The following is an 11,970-nucleotide window of genomic DNA, read 5'->3' as shown; positions in this document are numbered from 1 at the left end:
TTACCTGGGTGACTGTACTTGTAATCTTACTGGTTGGTCATGGTTTCGCCCCACCTCATGCCCACTTTGTAATTTTCCATTGGGTATTACAGTTTTGTGCCACTATGTACCCAACTCCCCACATGGCTTTGCTGTGTAAAACATTGTTGAAAATTAGGGTTAGCAGGCAACTCACCTTTCTGTGCCCTTCTGCCTCTCTTAGACAGAAGCTTTCTTTCCCTCAACACATTTTTCCCACTCTTAAGAAAATAAATAAAATCTGGATCTTTTGTATAACTTATTAGAAGAATAAACGCATTAATAATGTTCATTTACATTTATATTATTTTCAGCTATTACTGGCAACATAAGGCTGGGCTATATTTTTCTCTCATTTGCCCTACTTTGAGTATCAAATAAATCGCCATAGGCCTTTTTCATTTATTCTGTTCATAAGGCAGTTTGCATTGATTGGTTCGCTGTCTTTCAGCAGATGCTCCATTCCCAGCATAAACTCCACATTTTGTCATGTAAAGTTTTTTTTAAGTAGCTCATTTTCATTTGCTCACTGTTAAAGATGTGCAGGACTATTCATAAAGAGGGGTATTGGCTTGTCTTTCTGTTTTTTTTTTTTCCTTATTTATTTATTTGGTTTTGATGTCTGTGTAAAACAGTGTGAAATTAGCTGGGAAATGTTTCTACCTCACCTGTTATTAGGGAGAATTGGAGCTTTAATCTCATGCTTTCGTTACATGCTTTGATTACTCTACTGTTCTTTCTTATTTCCTTCATTGAGCATATTTTGAAATTTAATTTTCTTCCTCTATTGGAGTATTAGTGGCATCTATCTGTCCCATTTTCAGTGGCTTCCTTAGTCCAACAATAAACACTCAGTTTTCACAGTCTAGCTTCAAATACATATTACCACCTCATACATAGTACAGGATTCTTCTCAGACTACACTTCAGTCTTCTCCCACCTTTCATGTTCTTGTATATTACCTTTCTGTCTATATTATAATCTTCACATTTTTCATTAGTCAGTTCGTTATATTACAAAGATTTAAAATGGCATTAAAAGGTCATTGAATGCAATATTTTAAAAATTATTGCTCTTCTTTTTTATTAAAATAGATACATATGGCATTGTAACCTTTTCTCTCGAAAATCTTTGTAACTTTTTTTTTTTGCAGTGATTGACAACTGGTGATTAATTCCCTTTACTTTTCCCTTCTAACATGATCCTTGTTTCCCTTATTCTTTTTTTTTTTTGAAGGACATGTTCCTGTGGATAGAAATCTCAGTTGATTGTTTTTTTGTTATTGCACTTCAAAGTAGTTATCCTAAATTATCTTTCATATTTTAGGATAACTTTTCTATTTGCTGCTTCTCCCTCTCCATCTCTCTCTCTCTCTCTCTCTCTCTCTCTCTCTCTCTCTCTCTCTCCCATCTCTCCCTTCCTTCTTCCCTTCTCTCTTCTTTTCTTTCTTTCTTTCTTTTCTTTTCTCCCTTCCTCCCTTCTCTTCCCTTCTCCTTCCTTGCTTCCTTCCTTTCACCTCTTTCTGTTGTATTAATGGTTGAACCGGGGTCTTTGCACTGAGCTAGACACCCCAGCCCTTTTTGTTTTTTATTTTTAGATAGGATCTCATTAAATATCTAAGCTCCCAGTCTGGTCTTGAACTTGCAAGACTACTGTCTCAGCTTCCCAAAAACTGGAATTATATTTGTGTACCACTCTTTTGACCTATTTTCTTATATTTATTTTTCTGTATGTAATGTTTCTACCTTGTGGGTATGCCAATTATTTCTTCTGATGATTTCTTTATTTTGATAAGCCTGTAAAATGAGATATTTATCTCAGATACTTTATCTTATTAGTATTTTAACTCATTATATAATTATTTTCATCTGTCGATATTACTCATCTTTTCATAAACATTGCTCATCTTTTTCACTCAAAATATTTACATTTATTCTAAAGTTTCTATGTTGTAGTTTGGTATCTGGACATCTGTGTATCTGACTGTGTTGGCTATTTTAAAAACTTTCATTGTATTCATTGACTTCCTGTTGTGTCTTAGACAAGCAAATATTATGTGTGAAAGAACTACAAAGGGTGGAATAAATAACACTTACACACAGAGATGTATGTACATCATTCCATGTCATGCAATTATTATGAGCCATGCTTTTAATATGGGCAATACTTGTATTGAGGTGATTTTTTTTTGTTGCCTCAATAATCTTCACTGAAACATACTCAATTCTTGTAGTATGTCTTCTGTATCCTTGTACTTGTTCTCAACAAGGAATTCTACAGAGTTTCTCTCAGTATATCTTAATTTGGTCTCAACTTCAGCTCTGCACCGTTGCACCAGAAAGGGGCAATCATTCATTTCTCTTGCCTCTTCCTCATGGTAGACTGATGCTGCCTGCTGTTCTGTGTAGGTTCCTGTAAAGTACTTGTGTACTGACTTTGTCACCTGATCCAGCCTCATTCTCCTATGCATTTGTGCCTCAAGTGGAGTTTTCCTAGGATTTCCTGGTGCCTTGGTAGATGACAATGTTGTCACTTAGGTGTAATATTGTAGGTTTCCATAAATCCTAGAGAGTCTCATGCTTGTGACCATTACCTCATTTAGTGTGGGCATTACCTATAAATATGATGCAATATTCCTCACAACATTATGTTGTCTTATATGGCTAAGGAAATTTTCAGATGTAATTGAAGTTTCAAATTAGTTGACTTAGTTAAAAAGATATCATTGGTAAGCCTGATCTAATCACAAGAGCTCATAAAGTTATTTGATGTTTGGTTTCCGGAGAGATTTGAATGGTGAAATGGAATTAATTCAAATCAGTCTCCTGTCTCCATAGCTTTGGAGGTGGACGAGGCCACATATCAAGAGATGTAGGCAGAGGCTAGAAACATTGAGTGCCTCTCTACCCTAATTGATGGCCAGCAGGGCTCTGGGGCCCATGGTCCTACAACTGCAAGGAAATTAATTCTGTCAACATATACTGAGTTCTTTTAATTTCAAAAGTTTTGAAAATGAGCAGAACACTTGCCTCTACCCAAGTGGTATTAGAATTCTTGCTTCAAATCAGTGCACTGACCTTGTCATGAGTGCTTCCTGCCTCATTCTTATGACAAGTGGGTTTTAACTTGTGTCAGCACAGGGCAGGGTGAGAAGAATATTTGACTGCCTCTCCTTAGTGTTATCTTCATTTTTCTTGGGATCATAACAGAAATCTAGGTCAGAAGAGTATTGCTCTCACTCAGGTGCTATAAATTTTGATCTCATAGCAGACAAGGGGCCAGGGTGGAAAGGGTAAACTTCTTGTCTTCCAGGAGTCAGAAGAGAACTTTCATATCAGGAAAGTGTCTGGAGGGCAGCAGGGACCCAGCCGCTGATTACCACCTTTTGTCTTCACACAAAGCCCAGAGCACTGTTAGGTTTTGCTAAGGACAACTATTCTACCATCAAATCTTACCAGGCCCTACTTATTGACACCACTGTGCTTTCCTCAACATTTCTCATATTCAGCAAGATGAGTCCAGTCAAGGCAAATGATGGCGAGTGGAAAAGGCACCTCTGTCTGGCGCTTCCAGAGATTCCAAAGTAACACCAGTTCCCACCCAGCTTTGGAGAATTTGCTAATTTTCAATTATTTTCTTCTTAGCAACATGTTAGCCACTTCTTTTGCTCAAGATCATCCCAAAGTGAAAAAAAAATCATGCGTTTCTTCTTTCTTTGAGTGCTTTTCATCATCTGAAATTCACTTTACCTGGTAAATCTGCAAATTCAGTTCTCTAAAGGGCTCAAAGAACTATGATTTACAGGATTCTCCAAGTTTTTATGAATTTTAGGATAGCAGTTAGTTCATTTGTGGCTTTATAAAACCTAAGTGAATGCAAAAGCACTTGGTTTTCAATACAACCTTTTATTTATCTCATGTCTTCAATAGAAGTTAATTGTCATGCAGGAACTAAACCACTTCTAAAACCTGGTAAGTCAAAGTAAATTGTTAAGAAGTTAAGCTTATGGATTTTAGTAAAAATTATCCCATCAAACAGATGCAAAACATATGGGTTTCATCAAAGAAAAAACTAAGAAAATCAGATTTTACTTGACGGTTTAGTTTACAATATGTTAAATTCTAATATCCTGATCTGTGAAAGTCAGTAGATTTAGTTACAGCTTGTCAACAATCTGCTAAGATTAATTAAATGTTCATTACGTCACAGGCATTGTTGTAGAAATACTCCATGATTTATTATCATTAATTTAAGTACATAAAAACTAAAATTACTAGAGAGCAATTATTTAGATGACACAGAAGCAATAGAAATTTAAATAGTACCTCAAATTATATACCTAGAAAGTTGGGAAGCTGTGTTAGCTCTAAACTGGAAAAACTGTATGTATATACTCATATGCACACATATAAAGAAGTATACAAAGGATCTGTCAGATACATATCATTGTATTCGTCTATTGTTAATTACTATAACAAAACACCTAAGGACTGGAAATTTGAAAAGAAGAGATTTATTTTGCTTGAAGATAGAGGTGGAGAATCTGAAGTAAGATGCCAGCTCTAGCAAGGACTTTCCACCTGGGTCAAAACTCATACTGTTATGGCCTCCATCTAGATTGTCATAGATTCTATCCAGATGCACATTGAGATAGTGGATTAGCCTACTGATGAATGAATGTAAAATGTGATGTTGGGAGGTGGCTTTGGTGTGGCTCCAAAGAATCATTCTCTTCCCTCAATGTCTTTCTGTGTCCCATCACCATGCAATGAGCCATTTCAACTCTGCAGGCCTCTCTGCCACACTGTCCTGCCTTGGAACGAGCCGACTGCAGATAGAAGCCTCTACAAAATGTGAGTCAAATGTAAGCCTTTCTTCATCAGTTTTGAGTCTCGGGTATTGTGTCTCAGCCACAAGGCAGTAATGAATACATGGGTATAATTGTGGACCATGCTAGAAAGTGAGAGGTCACATGAAAGCCAGAGACAAAGGTTTGTACTCCCCAGAAAGACTCACATGGCCCACTACCACCACACCAAGGTTCGTCCTCCCCATACATGCATGAAAACCTGGGAAACACACTCAAACCATATGCAATCACCATGGACAGGTACCAGTCATATATACAGGTATTGTTTACATCCATGCACTACACATAGTATTAGAGTATGTGTCCATAAAGTTATATTGGAAGATTAATTCTTAAACAACCCAGACTCATTGTTTTATCATTCTTGAGATGAGATGTCTGAAATCAAGGTGCTCACAGAGTTATGCTTGCTTAGAATGCTGTAGGAAAATCCTTTATTTCCTCTTTCTCAATTCCGGTGGTTTATTGTATTTGTTAGGGCTGTGGCTTCTTGATTCCAGGGTCTGTATTTGTCAGCACATAGAGCTCTCTCCTCATATGTGTTATAAGAACACAGTATGTAATGAATTATGGTGCACTGTACTCTTATAGTACCTCACTTTAACTAATTAAATCTTTAGCATTCCTATTTCTAAACAACATTGCATTCTACAGTACGAGCTTTTAAAATCTCAATGTAACATTTTTGAGGAATAAAATTTAACCCGTAACCATAGCATATTGTACATTATGATTTTCCATAAAAATGAACCATAGTAATAATAGGATTGATAAGTGAATGATGTTTATAGTATATCATTTATATAAAAATCAATACTGTGGATTACAACAATAAAATCTGATGTTAGAAATAGATAACTTCTTTTACATAATCATTCATTTTTGTAGACTGAAAAGTTAATTACGTATTTTTTCAGTTGTTTATTAGCATGGGACATTTAATTTTAAGTTCATTTTGTTCATGGTCTTTGAGCTAGGTTCTGTATACACAAAATTTTATTCCATCATTGAAATGTAACCATATCTACATAGTGGTAGTTTCCTTATTTGCAAATGTCTTCTTTAAGTACATAATTTTATTTAAACATAACATGAAATTATGCCTGCATACTTCTGTTTGGTCAAATACAACAATATTGATTAAAAATGTGCCAAATTTATACAATGTGCTTTTGATTCTTTTGCTCATTATTTTGTTTGCTGAATTCTCATTTGTGTATTAAAACTTCAACTAATGTTTGAATCCTATTGGAAGTGATACTCAGTTAAAATAATAGGAATCCATTGTTCTGAAAAGCAGTATTTATAAGTAATTTAGGCATCAGGTTTAATGTTGGATACAGTTTTTATTCAGTTTTGTCTCGATCACCTAATAATCTTATTAGACAAATTATGAGTGTTTCAGAGTCTAGATTTTCTAGTTTATGTACATTAATAAAATCTCATAAATTTAACAGGGGCTTAAAAAATATTAATCAAACTTCCCATAAGAAAGCAAATCAACAATATAGTTTAGGTGTTATTATCACTACTATTACTCCCTGTCTACTCATTACATACTACATATAGCTTTTTAGTAATACTGTAATTATTAATGATTTTCTTCCTAAGGAATAGCATGATAAAAAATTGATATATAAGTGATTAATTCTTTAGAGAAATGCTGTAAAGCAGTCATCATCCGGACTTTTTATGAAAACTAAAAGATGAGATTAAGTTGTACTAAATGGTTAGAATAGAGAACTAAATTTTAGGATTATAGAATTTAGTTTTACTACTAACCAATGCACATCATTAAGACTAAAATTACACCCTGAATAATAGTCATCTCAAAATAGCACTGCAACATTTTGCAATAGTTTGAATTGCCTTGTTAAAGATTCTGTATACAGTCTGGCCTGCATACAGTGGAAGGTGAAGGTGGAGGCCTGGGACAGCCATGCAGAGATTCTGTTCTGGCTCCAGCCTGTCTCAAGCCAACGAGTGAGGACTGTTTGCTGCGCAGGCTCCTCGGCAATATCCACCCTCCCCTCCATTCTCAGGCCTTCTAATTGTGCCAGTTCTCAGTTCTACTCTGCAAAGGCACAGGTGGTCATAAAGGTCATTTTCTGAGCTCCAGACGATAGAACAGAAGTGAACGACTGCAATAAAGGCACATCAGATCTCCATAGTTGGTAAGTTGGAGAGCACCACCTTCCATCAGAACTTTGAATATCTTCAGAGAAAGGGCAGAGGGAACCTGTAGTAGAAACTTGCAGAGTTCAACCCTGCAGAAGGCCAGGGAGCTCAATTTGGGCTTTGCAGCCCAAAATAGGCCTGAATCTCAGGGGTCAGCCATCAGCTAGCTGAGACTAAAGGACTTAGTTCTGCGCATGGCTGTGCACGTTGTCAATTATGACAGCAGAGATATAGTCTGAAAGAGGCCTTTCAAATTTTTTTCTTCTTTCTTTTTCTCATTCCACTCTGCAAATTCTTTCTTTTTTCTGTCTTCTTATTCCAACTCAGTCTCTTGCTCCTCCATATTATGCCTCATCTCCCTTTCTTTTCCTGTTCCTGCCCTAACTCGTATTTCTTTTATTGTTTTTTTTTTCCTTATGTTCTTTTCTTCTTTCATTTTCCTTCACTCAAGGGTCAATGGATTCAAAGGAAGTGAGCCCCTATTACTGTTAAGTGGTTATATTCTTGTCCTTCTTCTTGCACTCTGTCTTTCTCTTTTGACTTTAAAAGTTTCCTAAAGTTTGTGTGGTCATCCTGTGTCCTCTGGATTCACTAGAAATCTTCTCCAAGTCTTTCACTTACATACTTCGCTCATCCTAATTATGTGTAAGCCCCCATACTAAAGGATAAAGATGCTATATTGAAGAGTTTATTCATTGTAAACATATTCTGGGCTGCTACTTGATTTTTATTTAATTCATGTGGTTTAAAGGTGATAGATTAATAACCATCACAAATGGTCAGTTTGTAAGTTGTGCTTGATCCTATTGTGTTGCTGTTTGTATCAATTGGGCTAAAGGATTGTAATTGATTTAATGAGTTGTCTTTTCTGATATTATGAAAATGAGACTGTCTCTGAATCATTAGAGATTCAAACGCTAAAGCACAACTATATCAGGAAGATTTAAGTAATAACCCAGGAATTAAAACAAGGACAGCCCAACAACAAAAATAAAAATGAGAAAATACTTAAGCAAGACAAAAAGACAGACTTCCAGTTAGTTCACTAATGGCAAACTCTAGGGAAGATGAGGTTGAAAAGTCTGACAGTGAACCACTAGGAAACCCTGAACTAATAGCACAGGAAGTAACAAAACAGATCAATCAGGCTCTAGAAAAAATCAAAACAGAAATAATTTTCTAGATAACTACAGAGATGGTTAGCATAATAAGAGATATGATTAGAGGCTCAAGAGCAGAAACTGACAAAAAAAAAAAATAGATGAGCTCAGGCCCATGATAGAAGCCATGCAGGCCAGTATAAGAAAGCAATGGAAACTATGTTTGCCCAACACAGGAAAGAAATGGAATCCATGAAAGAGATTCAAACAGATATCCAGGAGATTTAAAACTGTATTGGAAGTTTTCACAGCAGGATTAATGAATGTGAGGGTAGAATTTTAGATATAGAAGCTAGGATTTTAGTCAGTGACAGTGAAAAGAGAGGTCTCTTAAAATCAGCAAGGGATCATGAGAAATAGATCCAACAACAACTAGATGATACAAAGAAGAATAACATGAGATTGACAGGAATCCATGAAATAGCAGGAAAAAATACAAATGACTTAAAAAAGCTGTTCACAGAATTAATGACAGGAAACTTCCCAAACAGAGGGGAAGAATTAGAAATACAGATAAGTGAGGCATATAGAACTTCAAGTAGCCATGATAAAAAAAAAAAAAAACCTACACCTAGACACATAATGATCAAGATCCCAGAAACTCAACAGAAGAACAAAATGCTACAAGCAGTAAGAGAAAAGAAACAAATCCCATGCAAAGGAAAGCCCATCAGAAGCACAGCAGACTTTTCAATACAAACCCTTGGGGCAAGGAGAGCCTGGAATGAGATATTTCAAGCACTAAAAGAGAACAACCTCCAACTTAGACTGATGTATCCTGCAAAACTCTCTTTCAAAATGGATGGGAAAATAAGATACTTCCATGACAAAGAACACATGAGAAACTTCATGAATACCAAACCAACTCTACAAGGAATTCTAAACAATAACCTAGAAAAACACAATGAAGGTCACAACCCCATGCGGCCCAACAGAGCAAATCAAATAGGCAAGCAAGAAACTAAGGGGGGAATTAAAAAGAGTCAGTAAAAGGACAATAACATGACAATAACGTCAGTACATATCAGTTATAAACATCAATATCAATGGCTTCAATTTGCCAATCAATAAAATAGACTGGCAGAATGGAATTAGAAGCAAAATCCAACAATATGTTGTATACAAGAAACACACCTAGTGAAAACAAAAAAGCCCATAGACTGAAAGTGAAAGGATAGAAAACAGTTCTCTATGTGACAGGAGCCTAGAAAAGAGCAGGGACAGCTACCTTATTCACAAAGTAAATTTCAAACTAAAGCTGATTAAGAGAGAGACAAAGAAGGCCACTAAATCCTTGTGAAGGGAACAATTCAAGAGGAAGTGGGCTGGGAATTTAGCTCAGTGGTTCTGCCACCTGCCTCACAAGCTCAAGGTCCTGAGTTCAATCCCTGGTACAAAAAAAAAAAAAAAGAGAGCAAGAGATGTCAATCATAAATATATATGCACCAAATATTAATGCCCCAACTATATAAAACAAGTATTAAATAATGTGAAAAACCAAATAAGTATCAATACAATTATAGTGGGTGACCTAAATACCCCACTATCACAAATAGACAGATCATCTGGGCAAAAAATCAGCAACAAATTACTACAACTGAATGAAGTTTTTGAACATATGGACTTAATAGATGTCTATAGAATGTTCCAACCCACAAAATCAGAATATACATTTTTTTTCAGCTACACATGGGTCATTCTCCAAGATAGACCACATACTAGTAAACAGAACAAGTTTGAATAAATGCAAAGGAATCAAGGTTATCACCTGTATATTATCAGATCATAGTGCAATCAAGCTGGAGATCAATAGCATAAGAAGCTGTAGAAATTTCACAAACACACTGAAATTGAACAATACTCTCCTGAACAATCATTGGATCACAGAAGAAATTAAAGAAGAAATTAGTCAGTTTTTACAAATAGATGATGATGATAATATAACATACAGGAGTCTATAGGACACAATGAAAGCAGTTGTACATAGAAAATTCATAGCAGTGAACGCCCACAGTAGGAAAACAGAGCAAGCTCAACTAAATAACCTAAAGATCAATCTTAGACTCCTAGAAAAAGAAGAGCAAGAAAAATGCAAAGTTCATGCAAGAGAGGAAATTTTAAATAATAGAGCAGAAAACAATACTATGGAAATCAAGAAAATGATACAAAAAATCAATGAATGGAAGAGTTGGGATTTTTGAAAAAATACATAAAATTGATAAACCCTTAGCTAAACTTATCAAAAAAAAAAAAAAGGAAAGAAAAGGCTCAGATCCATGCAATTAGAAATGAAAAAGGTGAAGTCACAACAGATCCAGCAGAAATCCAGAGGATCAATACCTACTTTGGGCACCTATACTCTAACATAATAGAAAACACAGAAGAAATGGACAGATTTCTGGATACTTATGAATCACCAAAGTTGAATGAAGAAGATAAAAAAAATTCTAAACACCCCAATTACAATCAGTGAAATTGAAAATGTAATTAAAAGTTTACCAACAAAAAAGCCCTGGTCCTGATGAACTCACTGTGAATTTTACATGACATTTAGAGAAAAACTACTGCCACTACTCTTTAAACATTTCAATGAAATTGAAAGCGAAGCAATATTTCCAAATTCATTCCTGGAAGCAAGTGTTACTTTGATTCCCAAACCACGGAAAACCCCAACTAAAAAAGTGAACGACAGGCCAATCTACTTAATGAATACAGGTGCAAAAATCCTTAATAAGATACTAGCAAACAGAATACAGAGGATCATCAATAAGATACACCCTGACCAAACTGGATTTATTCCAGGGATGCCAGGATGTTTCATTCTAAGTAAATAAATAAATGTAATACACTATATTAACAGAGTTGAGAACAAAAACCATATGATCTTCTCCATAAATGCAGAAAAAAATTTGAAAAAATTCAACACCCATTCATGATAAAAACCCTGCAAAAAATTGGAATAGATGATCTAAATCTCAATTTAATAAAGTCTATCTATGGAAAATCAACAGCCAGCATCATATTAAATAGCCAAAGACTGAAAACCTTCACATTAAAATCAGGAACAAGACAAGGATGCCCAATATCACCACTCCTCTTCAATATAGTTCTGGAAACATTAGCCACATCAATTAGACAAGAGAAACAAATTAAAACAATAAAGATAGGAAAGGAAGAAATTAAACTGTCATTATTTCCTGACGATATGATACTCTACATTGAAAATTCCAGCAAAAGATGCCTAGACTTAATTGATACTTTTAGCAGAGTAGATGGATACAAGGTCAACACCCAAAAATCAATAGCGTTCTTGTACACAAATAACAGACTCACTGAGAGAGAAATTAGGGAACCAATACCTTTTACAATAGCATCCAAAAAATGAAATATCTAGGTATCAATCTAACAAAGGAAGAAAAAGATCTATAAACTGAAAAATACAGAACTCTGAAAAAAGAAATCAAAGAGGATATAAGAAAATGGAAAGATATCCCCTGCTCCTGTGTAGGAAGAATCAACATAGTGAAAATGGCCATACTACCAAAACTGCTATACAGATTCAATCAAATGCTGATTGAAATTCCAACAGTATATTTCACAGAACTAGAGAAAATAATCTAGAAATTCATTTGGAACCAGAAGAGGCCTAGAATAGCAAAAGCCATCCTAGGCAACAGAGACATGGCAGCAGGTATAGCAATTTCCAAATAGAAACTACATTACAAAGCCACTGTGATTAAACAA

General features: G+C 35.2%; 1 long non-coding RNA gene across 1 annotated transcript in view; it reads left to right on the top strand.

Moving 5' to 3' along the window:
- Positions 1 to 4,490: 4,490 nt before the first annotated feature.
- LOC117285996 overlaps positions 4,491 to 11,970 on the top strand; it is a 66,054-nt gene continuing 58,574 nt past the window's right edge. Inside the window, exon 1 of the long non-coding RNA XR_004517106.1 lies at positions 4,491 to 4,871. This is a non-coding gene — a long non-coding RNA (uncharacterized LOC117285996). The remainder of the gene's footprint in view (positions 4,872 to 11,970) is intronic.

The sequence above is a fragment of the Fukomys damarensis genome, unplaced genomic scaffold (genome assembly GCF_012274545.1).
Source record: "Fukomys damarensis isolate Sample0158 unplaced genomic scaffold, DMR_v1.0_HiC HiC_scaffold_14, whole genome shotgun sequence".
Lineage (NCBI taxonomy): Eukaryota > Metazoa > Chordata > Mammalia > Rodentia > Bathyergidae > Fukomys > Fukomys damarensis.
Note: the sequence above shows the minus strand (reverse complement) of the source record. Positions and strands in the feature narration are given on the sequence as shown.